Raw genomic sequence first — 12,649 nt, 5'->3', positions numbered from 1 at the left:
GTTAGGCAAAGTAAGTTGGGCTTGTCCAAAATCACATAGGGAACCTTATGATTGTGGGGCTTTGAACTCTTGCCTTCCTCTTCCTACGGATTCAACATTCTAACCACTACACCACACTGCCTCTTTCATAACTAACTTAATTAAGAATAACTTCCTTATCACTAGTTTTGTAATTGAACATGACCTTTTCTTTTCTAAACATTGTGATTCTTTTCCCCCCTTTTAAAAAAAAATGCTGTTTATGGCATGTCTTTGTATTGTAAAGGAAGAGCCGCTGGCTGTAAATTTCCACACACTAAAAAGCAGAAAATGACTTAAGTAGTTAGAGGAGCAGGGGATCACACAAAAATATTTAGAACTCATGTCAGTCTCACCGGTTTCGAACGACAGATGTTGTCCCTAGTAGGTTATCTTTTGAGCAAAGGGCATTGCTGTGAAATACAGCCCCTCACGCACTGGTAAGGTCGAGATGATGCGGTTGCTTCATATTTAGATCATGGGTAGTGGAGAATTATAGGGCGCATATTAGTCACCTATGCTATGATTTCATATTCCCACCTAATTTAGTAACAACAGTTGGTTACTTGGGGGGTGCCTGGGGGGCAAAGGAGATTTAGGTCATTAACTGAGGTTCTGGCTAAGGGAGCAGATGGAGAGGTTTGAAAGAGAGATGAGGAGTCAGGCTAAAAGAGAGAAGCTCAGCTTTCCCAGAGACCGAGGGCTGCTTCAGGTCTGGAACTGGCTCATCTCTCAACTTTCCCAGGTAATACTATATACATCCATGTAAACTTGTATGTGTGTGTGAATAGTGCTTGGGACCGTTAACGGTGAACACTGAATGTTGACCATCGCAGATTAGTTTTGCAAATACCTGAAAATATACACCCCCCCTTTCCTGAAATTAGCAAATGAACACTGATGGTCAGATTGTAAAGCTATATTCACAAGGGTTAAATCTCATGAGTTTTGGAGGGGCATTCACAAGATTCAGCTGGGGGTGTCACCCAGGACCTGTGAAGGAGTTTCCACATATCTGTTTGAAGTGGCTTAATTTGCTTTTGTTCAATGTTTCTTTGTGTCAGGGCATCAATCATTTTGCTGTGGGTGGGTGGGAATTTATGCTCTGGAGGGAGTTTCCAAATCAATGAGCTTTTTTGGGGTAACTAAATATCACTGAACATATGCATGCCGCTATTTCACCAATACCAAATAGACATATTCTGTATTTGAGCTGTGTCAAAAGTTGAGAACTGAGATTTCTAGTGTGCAGTCTTATGTCTAATGGAGCTCAGGCTGTGTACGCATCATTCATTTGAAGCACATGGCTTCCCAGAGAAACCTGGGAACTGTAGCGTACACTTCACAGAGCTGCAATTCCGAGCACCCTTGGCAAACTACAGTTCCCAGGATTCTTTGGAGCAAGTCCTGTGCTTCAAATGTATGGTGTGTACCCTCCAATAAGTGTGTATAGGATTGCAGCCTAAGGAAATTTGTAAAAAGGACCACTGATTTTGGTGGCAGCGAGTGAAGCACATTGTTAAATCTCTGTATGGGTATGCTCACCTTTCCAATTACTCCACATCCACTGTGCTCCCACTGCTAATTTTCAACGCAGTCATTGCACAACAGCCACAATCCATATTGATCCAATGGTTCCATGACAAATAGTGCTGCTGGACGTGTTCCTTCTTCAAACCAGCTTCAATCTGATTAGAAAACAATGTGGAAGAATCAGCAGGACTGTGGACAGAGGCAGTGTGGTACAGTGGTTAAAGTGCCAGGCAAGGATGTAAAAGACCAGGGTTCAAATCCCCACTTGGCCACGAAGCTCACTGGGTGATCTTGGACCAATCACTGCCTCTCAGCCTAACCTACTTCGCAGGGTTGTTGTGGGGATTAAATGATGAGGGAGAGAGCCATATATGACATGTTACGCTCCTTGGAGAAAGGGGGGATAAAAATAAATGAGGAAAACCATAATGGCCATCGCATAGGTACAGATGAGCATGCAAGTCAGGTGGCAGCTTAACGAATAGGTGTTTGGGGTTTACATGTTGCAGGGGCAAGGAAACCCAAAATGTCCCTCGCTTTCAGTGAAAGCACCCTCGCCCTCTCTCCAGTGTTAAAAATTCCCAGGGCTCCAGGTGCGTTTTGTGACTTGGCATGGTCTGATTGCGACCAATTTGAGATGTGTGGCCATGATCTATGGCAGGGGTCAGCAAACTTTTTCAGCAGGGGGCCGGTCCACTGTCCCTCAGACCTTGTGGGGGCGAGCCTGTATTTTTTTGGGGGAAATGAACGAATTCCTATGCCCCATAAATAACCCTGAGATGCATTTTAAATAAAAGGACACATTCTACTCATGTAAAAACATGCTGATTCCCGGAACGTCCATGGGCTGGATTTAGAAGGTGATTGGGCTGGATATGGCCCCCGGGCCTTAGTTTGCCTAACCGTGATCTATGGCGACCAAGACTTGAGAGGGAGAGAATGACCTTATTTTGCTTCAAGCCACTAATAATGAACATACCTTAAGTCTTTTACGTTTGGCAGACATGACTATTCTTCTGAATAGTCAATAAGGGAGAATTCTACTCACTCAACGTTGCAGTCTGTTGTTTTAGATCTGACGTACACGGACAAGTGAAATTGAAGCACAGCTGGGTGTGTGCGGAGGGGGAGCTTAGCTCTTTCCTTCCCAATGCCCTATTTAAAATCCCTCCCCCCCAACTGCTGTTTGCATAGGGAAGGACACACCCCTTGGTGCCAATGGAGGACACCTTCCTGATGTGCAAACAGTAGATTGGGAGGGGAAGAGATTTTTAGTTGGGATCAGAGTGGTAGGGCCAGGTAGAAATCTGATTCTGCTGCTTTGATCCTGCCTGGCAACCCTCATGGCTATTACATTTAGAGAGGAACTTTTTTTTCAGCTGAAGGGCCGCATTCCTTTCTTGTCAGCCTTCTGGGGGCCACATGCAAGTAGTGATTAGGGCTGGAAACAAAAGTAGGCGGAGCAGTGAATGTAAATCCTACTTTTGTGCAGGAGGCTAGTTCCTACATGTACAGTGGTACCTCGGGTTAAGAACTTAATTTTTTTCCGGAGGTCTGTTCTTAACCTAAAACTGTTCTTAACCTGAGGTACCACTTTAGCTAATGGGGCCTCCCGCTGCCGCCACGCGATTTCTGTTCTCATCCTGAAGCAAAGTTCTTAACCTGAGGTACTATTTCTGGGTTAGCGGAGTCTGTAACCTGAAGCGTCTGTAACCCGAGGTACCACTGTACTCACACACCCATCTCTGTATGTAGAAAATATGTACTTGCTTACCATCGCCAACAACAACATGACATGTTTATCTGTGTGTTTGTGAAGGGAACTATTGGTCTGAAAAGGTCTTTGCCTTAAAAATATGGACACTGCATTTATGTTCAGTATTGCCATGGACATTGGGGGGAAAGAGGGGAGAGAGAGAGGGAGGGAAAGGGTTGCAGGAGATGGGATAATGATCTTTTCATTCTGTTGCATAGTGTCTGTGCAGGGTTTTTGTGTCAGCGTCTCATGCGTAGATCCTTTATTTATATAGTTATTTATTTTTATTGGCATTGTGAGAGGGTTGCTGTATTTCAAAAAGTGAAAATCCAGAAACCAAAGTTGTTGAGTGTTTCCCCCAAAATCTCATAAAAGGAAATTTAAGGAAATTCACCAAAATCTACATGCCTGGATTTTCCTGGACATTTTAGCGATTTTCACCCGGACACTGTTTCTGACATATGGCAGCCCTATATTGTGAGAGATTTGAGGGTCCAGAGCTTTGTTGCAGTATGCTTTATTTGTATGACTCCAGGAATTGAAAGCGGAGATGCTGTATGCAATTTTCCTTGTTTATTTGTTTTCTTTGTGTCACAGAAAATCTTTAATAAAAACCAATTTAAAAGAAAAAGAAAGTACTGACACCATGTGACTCAGAAATAGGTCAATTTATTGAAGCAACCTATTCCACAGGATACTGTCGTTTAAATAATGGGGTTTTGTACGCACCACTTCTCCAGACATGCCAACCCTTACACGTTCATTTTCCTTCTGAGGAGAATGTGCAGTAAGCCCACAACTTGTGCCCATGTAATGGATGAATTCAGCTTTCCACACTTGCCCAAAATAAAAAAACCAAAAATGGAAAAGGGGTTGGGTGTCCAGGAAAAAAAGAATTTGACAATTCCACCCACCACTGGACCCTTTAGGCGGTTTTGCCTTCAGGCACGATCCCCAGAACCCTGCGTAAGTTGCAGGCTTACTGTACTACAGAACCAAAAAACGTATCAGTCTAGCACATTTCAGAGATCTTCCAAAGCCAGCTACTTGACATTAATAGGTTTAGTTTAAATTAATACATTGCTGTGCAGTGAAATCCTACACATGTCTACTCAGAAATAAGCTCCATTACTTGGGACTTCCTCCCAGGTAAGTGTGCCTAGGATTGAAATGTGTTGCTCAGCACCAATAGCTGATTATGAAGAATAGTCCTGCCTGTGTAGCCACATTGCAGTCTAGAATTGGACAGGCTTATGCTTGTTGAAATCCGTGGGCTTAAGCATACAGTACCTATCTTTGCCAGTTTGTGAACCCTATTCTGCAAATATCGCTTGGCAAGAAGGTGGAGGCGTCCCAACTTTCCCTGCTGTTTAATCGATCTACCTCCAATGGGAAAAAGTTGCTTGAGCTTCCTTTCAAAATGGTAATTGCAGTGAACCTGAATTAAAATTAACCTTCCTTCTGAGCCGCGGCTTGTAATTTAGCATGACTTTCACAATCCGGCAATTTTGTCCCCTCCTCCTGTGTACAGGAGTGCACTGTATTCAGAAACTGACACCAAGTCTTGATATACAGAGCTTTCTGTTTCTGTGTGACTCAGTTGACATTAACATAATTACGTTACAGGAGTCAAAAGTGATTTTCAAACTATGAGTAATGCGCAAACTAAGAGAGAGAGAGAGAGTGTGTGTGTGTATCAGAGACAAGTACATATCAGCTGCCCGAAGTAAACACCAACTGCAGGTTTAGCAGCTGGAGAATGGAAGCCTTGATGTACAGTAAAACTATCTGTGTTCAAAACTTATGGACAGAATTGAAATCTAGAGTGCAAGAACCAGAATCCTGGTGTAGTCATGGTAATTATAGCCTTGGGCCTCACATTTTTCTCCTCTCCTAATCCACAAGATCTTGGGGTGAGGAAGCACTTCTGTAACCCTCTCTCACGCAAATGAGAACAGTTACAGGTAGGTCTGCCGTAGTCAAAATAATTTCCCCCCTTCCAGTAGCACCTTAGAGACTAACCGAGTTTGTTATTGGTATGAGCTTTCGTGTGCAATTTTTTATTTTGTTTCACATATGAGAAAAGTCACCCATGTGAAGCGGGAAGGCTACGAGAACATGCTTACACTCTTCCTTGTGCAGCTGTTGCACAGCTGCCCTACAAAGTAGGCCAGCTGCATCCCCCTAAGTTATCCACTAACTGCTGCCACCACTGCTCCCCAGCTCTCAGATGGGAGACAATTCTAGGGCACTTGATGAAGTACTAAAATGTGGGATCCTGAAAACAACACATCCTGCTTTGCATAGCTATGGAAAATTATAGGCTGAAGGCAGCACATATGCAGATGCATTTTAATATCCTTTTCTCCAGTTTCATCTTTGTAATTATTATTAATACCCCGCCCATCTGGCTGGGTTTCCCCAGCCACCCTGGGTGGCTTCCAACAGGATATTAAAAACACAGTAAAAGATCAAACATTAAAAATTTCCCTAAACAGGGCTGCCTTCAGATGTCTTCTAAAAGTCAGATAGTTGTTTATTTCTTTGACATCTGGTGAGAGGGCATTCCACAGGGCGGGCGCCACTACCGAGAAGACCCTCTGCCTGGTTCCCTGGTTTAAACTAAAAGAAGCAAGACTGGGTATCATCTTTCAAATATGTACCAGTGCTTGGTGACCATTCTGCTTATTATGCTATCATAAACTGGAAAACATTTGTCACGCTTTTAATTTGCAAATAATTTTATGGCATTTCTTTACCTTGTTCATTTTGGTTTAATTGCTCCCACACGAAGCAAAAACACCATATACAATAATGCGCAGCTACAATTAAACCGAGCTGAAGATAAGAAAGGTCAAAAGGCTCCCTGCAAATTACAGGTGCTAGAAAAACCACTATTATTCAATAATGATGATGATGATAGCTGAGAAATATATAAAAGACGGCAGTAAGCAGGAGGGCAACCAAGCTGCCTTTTAAAATATATGGGTCAAAGTGATGGGGATTAATACTGCAATCCTAAATGCACCCCCAGGAGGGAGCAAGCCCTATTGTACATAGTGAAGCTGACTTTGTAGTAAAACATGCGTAGGATTGCGCTGCTAGGAGAGTCAAAAGGAGAATTCGTTTGTGCCAAGCGGGGTTTTAATACTAGTTTCTCTTAAACAAAGGATGTTCCCCCTCAATGCCATGATCACAACACAAACTGCTTTCAAAACTCCTTTCAGTTTCAAAGCCAGTTTTCGAAGCAAGGGGGGAGTCGACTGTCTGAGTAACAGGAGCCTTAAACGCCCTTGAAAACAAAGAACCAGGTTCTTTAGACCCTGGCAGAGAACTTTTAAAAGAAACAAGAGCGCTGCTTCTGTCATTCAGATATTTGCATGAGACAAGGAAAACATCACAAAATTCGGGGAAGTGCAAGCTTCAAAGGACGGCAGGTTGTTGTTTGGTTCTCAGGTTGGTTCGGAAAGTTTAGATTTAATACTTGCCTTTAAATGCAAACCAAACTGAATTTCTCCCCCCATCCCTAGTTAAGATCATGGTGCTATGAGAAGGAGGTTCAGCTTATCCCTTTTCCAACACAAATTCCCCCGATTAAAATCATCCCCAGCTTTTGCTCCTTGGAGGCAACCCCATGGTTTCAAGGCTGTTAACGAAGCAAGAGATGTCTCCAGGCTGACCAGCGCAAGGCTCCTGTAGGGATGGCACAAGATGTTGTGCTTGCAGAAGGACAAAACCCCACATGGTGGTCCTCCGACAGAAGGGGATGGGTGGGGTCACTCAGGAGGATGACTAGCAAGTCTCCATCCCCATCCTCAACATGTTCTACCTGAGGCAGATGCCTCACTCTGCCTGATGAGAAGGCCGGCCCAACCCATTGCACAGAAGCTCTAGGGCAGTTGAGGATTTATAGATATGCACAAAAGTAGTGTCCCTTGTGGTGGATGATCCCCCCCCCCAGTCATTAACATAATTAACTGAGAGAAGATCTTTGAAACATGACAATGAATTGCCCTTGATGAATTCTCGTGTCTTCTTTCTACCTCTATATGTGTCTCATCACAAGCAAAAGGAACTGTTTAATAATCTAATGGGGGGGATAATCTGTGTTATTACCTCATTCTTAAGCGTTTAGCTCTGTTGTATTTTTTGGATGGAAGTCACATTTATTTAAATGAAGGAATAGCCCTACCCACGCCCCTCAAAAAAGGGCTGTGTAGAAAACACCATGGACCATAAACCCGCCACTGCTCTGGGGAAGAAGGCCGGCGCTGTATTTCACATCACAAGGATAATTTTCAAGTGGAGATGGCTATCTGGAGTCTGCATTGGATTTCAAATGGTTTTTATACATGGTTTTCTGGTTGATTTTATGGCGAACTGCTTCAGGATGTTTCATGGGAAGCGATTTATAAAGGAAATAACTACATTACTGTCCCCTTCAAGGTACTACAAAGCTGAGGTAGGCAAAAGTCTTGCACCCTGCTTCATCAGTTTAATCAGTTCAGGCTGTGGACCAGGGCAGATGCACATGTCCCCTCACTTTTTTGGGGGGGGGGAGAGGAGAAAAGAGCTTGCAATTCAATCTTTGATCTTCAGATGTAGAACACAACTCGTGTTTGTTTTATTTTCCACACACACTTCTTTCATTCCTATCTGGACATGTTCATGGCAAAGCTATAAAACACCCAGGAAACTGAAAGTTAAGGCAGTCCATTTCCCTCTCCCAGCCTTTGAAACTGGAGGAAAAGGCAAGAGACTTAGCTAAGTGAAATTTCAGGACACTCTTGATCCTCAATTTCCTGCCATCTTTTATGTTCTGTGTCAGATTATCACATAACCACTATTGAAAGACACCCCCACTGCGTTGATAATATTGCTATAGTTATTTATGAAGGATATGGTGAAAGAAAATAATAATAACAAATGCTCTTAAAACCTGCTCTTCTTTAGCAAATTATCTTTGAATTCTCCAAGAGCTAACTAGAACTGTCCTGCAGAATCTTTTTGCATCCTGCAAACTGGGCAAGTTGCACCCTCTCCTAGGACAGGAATACCCTTTATCGAAAGCATCTATGGCAGAGATGTCAAACTGATGTATATTTATACTTATACAATATACTTATGTATATTTATTAGGGCTGTCAGCTGCCTGAACTGACCACCTTCCATTAAACCAATTAATTTTTCAACTAGTTTTTTCAAATAAATCTGCATATTACCAAAATATAGCAGATTTTTTGAGATCCTCAGAATGTAGATCAGGCATGGCCAAACTTGGCCCTCCAGCTGTTCTGGGACTACAATTCCCATCATCCCTGACCACTGATCCTGTTAGGGAAGATGGGAGTTGTAGTCCCAAAACAGCTGGAGGGCCATGTTTGGCCATGCCTGATGTAGATGATAACTCACAATTTCATAAGCAGTAGTCATTCTCAGAAGGAAAAGTGATTTTTAGTATTTTGTTTCACGTCCTGTTATAATCACATACCAGAATCAAACTAGCCTTAATCGTTCCCCACCCAAAAAGTGTCCTCAATCTGCATTTGCAATCTGAGTCATCATTTAAAGCTGTGCTTAGCATTTACATTTCCCAACAGGTTAAATACTATTTATTTCCTGGATAGGCTTCTTTGTTGGATCTCTTTAGCAGGTATAATTAATATCAGTATAATCTGTGTTACACAAATATATGACTCTACCTCTTTCACAAGCCCATTAATATTTTTCTCTTCACACACTTAAGAATAGCATCTTTTATGTTCAGTCATAATGTCTCTTTTTAAAAAACAAAACAAAACAGTTTGCTTCCCTTATAGTGCAATCCTATGCATGCCTACTCAGAAGAAAGTCCCACTCAGCTTAGCGGGGTTTACTCCCAGATAAATGTGTTGAATTTCAGAATATTACCTTCTTACATATCACACCCTGAAACTCCCGATTGCATTAGTACTTTTTAGCCAATTGTTGACTGGATCACCCAATAGCATACAACTGCTCTGAAGTTGTAATCACAGTCCATTTTACTAATCCCACTGCTATGTAGATATCCAAAGTCCATGTGATAAAAAGTCTCTGGAAAGTTTCAGGGAAAGAACAAGCCTGTTCAGTTTGCCACCTTCCTCTTGAAAACCAGAAAACCTCTTCCACAAACCCAGAGGATAATAACAGTTCAAACATTTCCATATAAATTTTATGTTTCTGTAATAATTTCTTGGTTAACAACAATCTTACGTGCCCAGTAAGTCCCACTGTGTCTGATGGGCCTTGCTTGCTATTAGGAAAGTGTGCCTGGGACAGAAATTTATTGCAACACAGAAGATGACCGAACAAGAAAGTTACTTCCCATTCAATCACTTTTGTTTGTATGAAAAAATAAACAAATGCACATTTGTTTCCCATTAAATACACTTTGGTCCAAATGTCATTCTTCAAGGTTTTATTGCAGGGTTATTGCACTGAAACTGAATGATCTTGTAGCTGGGGAAATGCGATGATTCCCACAGAAAACACATTAATGGTAATGCTAACATTTTGTACAAAGTGCACAGGAAGATGCCTTTGACTGAGTCACAACACTGATCCCACCTAGCCCAGCTTGTAGTGTCTTAAGGAGAGAAATTTCCCCAACCCTTGATCCTTTAATCCAAGATGCCAGTGATGATATCTAGTGCCCCATCCCTGCAAAGCTTCTCATGCTCCATTCCAAAACTTTGGAAGTACGAAGGTGCCTTGTAATACCAAGACTGAGTTCACACATTTACTGCGCACTCATTGCATTTCCAGTGCTGGATTTTTAAACTGAATTCACGCGTGCACACATTATCCTAAATACATATGATATCCTGTACTTTCTTATAAAATACTACCGTTTGATGTGTTGTTTCTCAAACCAGCTTCACACTGACTGAAGTCCTTGCGCTGCTCCTAATTCGTCTCTAGCCACAGTGTGAAAAAAACAGCCCTGGTCTGTCAACACTCCTGGGGAGGATAAAAGGTAAAGGGACCCCTGACCATTAGGTCCAGTCGTGGCCAACTCTGGGGTTGCGGCGCTCATCTCGCTTTATTGGCCAAGGGAGCCGGCGTACAGCTTCCGGGTCATGTGGCCAGCATGACTAAGCCACTTCGGGCAAACCAGAGCAGTGCACGGAAACGGCGTTTACCTTCCCGCCGGAGCGGTACCTATTTATCTACTTGCACTTTGATGTGCTTTCGAACTGCTAGGTTGGCAGAAGCAGGGACAGAGCAACGGGAGCTCACCCCATCGTGGGGATTCGAACTGCCAACCTTCTGATCGGCAAATCCTAGGCTCTGTGGTTTACCCCACAGCGCCACCCACGTCCCCGCTGGGGAGGATACAAAAACATAAATGAATCTAACACTGATGAAGCTGTGCTGATGTGAACAGCTAGCGGGGAAAGAGATGTAAAATTCACTTGAGAAACATCAGCCTCACTGCATCCTAAGGTGGTAATGTGAACACACATTGGCCTATCCAGTCCAGCACTGTCTACTGTGATTGGCAGGTCAGGGTCTCAGGCTTAACTCTTTCCCATTGGCTGCTACCTGATCCTTTTAATGCAAGATGCCAGGAATTGAACACGCACATAAATTGTGACACAGAGCTATATTGTACCTAGTTAATGACAAACTACACCATTTCCCATTATGTCCTTAAGTTTTGCAATAATCTTTAAACTGCTTTTGAAAATAACAAACCTTAGATCGGGGTGGCTAACCTGTCTGGCCCTCCAGTTGTTGCTGAACTACAACTCCCGTGCTGGGTGGGGTTCATGGGAGTGTTAGTTCGGCAACATCTGGAGGGCCACAAATTAGCCTGCCCTCCTTCAAATGTAAGCTCACTGCGCCTGAGAGCAAAGCTAACATACTTTTTTAAAGCAGTGATTAGATATTAATGGGATCCGCACCATGTTGTATTATCCCAGAAGAAGAGGCAGCAACAGCTCAGTGAAACAGTATAATCTTTACATGAGAGGTTCCCACTCCATGGACTGCTTGAAAATTGCTGAGGGTCTCAGTGAATCACTGAATAAACTTCCTTTGTTCTACAAAATAAAGCACCTAAATTGTTGCTGGCATCTGTCTGTCTCAGGAGACAAATAACTCTTAATTTTAATAACCATAGTGTTGCATTTCTAATACAGTGGACGTGCTCTTGGATTAAATACAAATACAAATAGAATATTTTCCCCCTTCTGCTCTGGCATAATTCTCAAAACCACTGAACTATTACGAACATCATGGAGGCCGCAGCTTTCTTAGCTTGTTTCATCATCTAGCCCTGGTTCAAAATGGCCTCGATTTCCATGGCGGGTGGGGAACCGCAATCAAGTACAGGCCCAACTACAGCTATTCTAGAATGTTCTACAACCTTGTTATAGATTACCTGAATGCAGCTCACAGACCAGAGTTTGAGAGCCTCTGCTTCACATGTATAATAAGATTGAAGATTTCCAGTTAAAAGAACTGAAGGTAGCAGGGCTGGACCTAGACACGTCAAAGAAGCGATTCAGTTAGACGTGTTGTAAACTCATACAGGGAAATCCAGTAGGGAAAGACAGGACTCCACAGTGCCATTTGGTGTCACACTGTTATCTTCCTCTTCTTTGGTGATCACTCGTAGCCGAGTAAGATTGTCTTCCATAAATATGGTATTAACAGTGAGTCCGTAAGTGACTGTGGAGGCCAATTCTGGATCCACATGTCCTTCCATAGCGGGGACATAGGTTTCCGGGTGGGAGTTGATCACAGTGAGGGTTTGCCAAGCGTGCCTTCCTCTTAGCACATTTCTCCCTTTCGTCCTGAGTTTGAGTGTCTTCAAAGCCCATGACACCTTTGGTAAAGACTGTTCTCCAACTGGAGCGCTCGCAGACCAGTGTTTCCAAGTTGTCTGTGTTATATACTACATATTTTTAGATTTGCAATGAGAGAGTCTTTAAACCTCTTTTGTTGACCACCAGCATTACGCTTCCTATTTTAAAGTTTGGAATAGAGTAGTTGCTTTGGAAGACGATAATCAGGCATCCGTACAACATGACCAGTCTAACAAAGTTAATGTTGAAGAATTGTTGCTTTGACACTGGTGATCTTTGCTTCTTTCAGTACACTGGCATTAGTTCGCCTGTCTTCCCAAGTGATGTGTAAATTTTTTCGGAGACACTGTTGATGGAATCTTTTGAGGAGTTGGAGATGGCATTTATAAGTGGTCCGTGTTTCACAAGCATACAGTAAGGTTGGTAGTACACTCACTGGATCATCACCTTGTTGTGGTGAGTGGGCTTGCACGTTCCTATGACCCTTGTGAGCGAAGCAGTCAGGAGT

The 12,649-nt window shown here is 42.8% G+C and overlaps 1 protein-coding gene across 1 annotated transcript in view; it reads left to right on the top strand.

Annotated features, from left to right (window-relative positions):
- Positions 1 to 241: 241 nt before the first annotated feature.
- The window catches only part of ATF3 (activating transcription factor 3), a 33,235-nt gene continuing 20,827 nt past the window's right edge, over positions 242 to 12,649 (top strand). Inside the window, exon 1 of the mRNA XM_053383229.1 lies at positions 242 to 763. The gene's annotated coding sequence lies outside the window, so the exon portion shown is untranslated. The remainder of the gene's footprint in view (positions 764 to 12,649) is intronic.

This window comes from Podarcis raffonei, chromosome 3 (genome assembly GCF_027172205.1).
Source record: "Podarcis raffonei isolate rPodRaf1 chromosome 3, rPodRaf1.pri, whole genome shotgun sequence".
Taxonomy (NCBI): Eukaryota; Metazoa; Chordata; class Lepidosauria; order Squamata; family Lacertidae; genus Podarcis; species Podarcis raffonei.
Note: the sequence above shows the minus strand (reverse complement) of the source record. Positions and strands in the feature narration are given on the sequence as shown.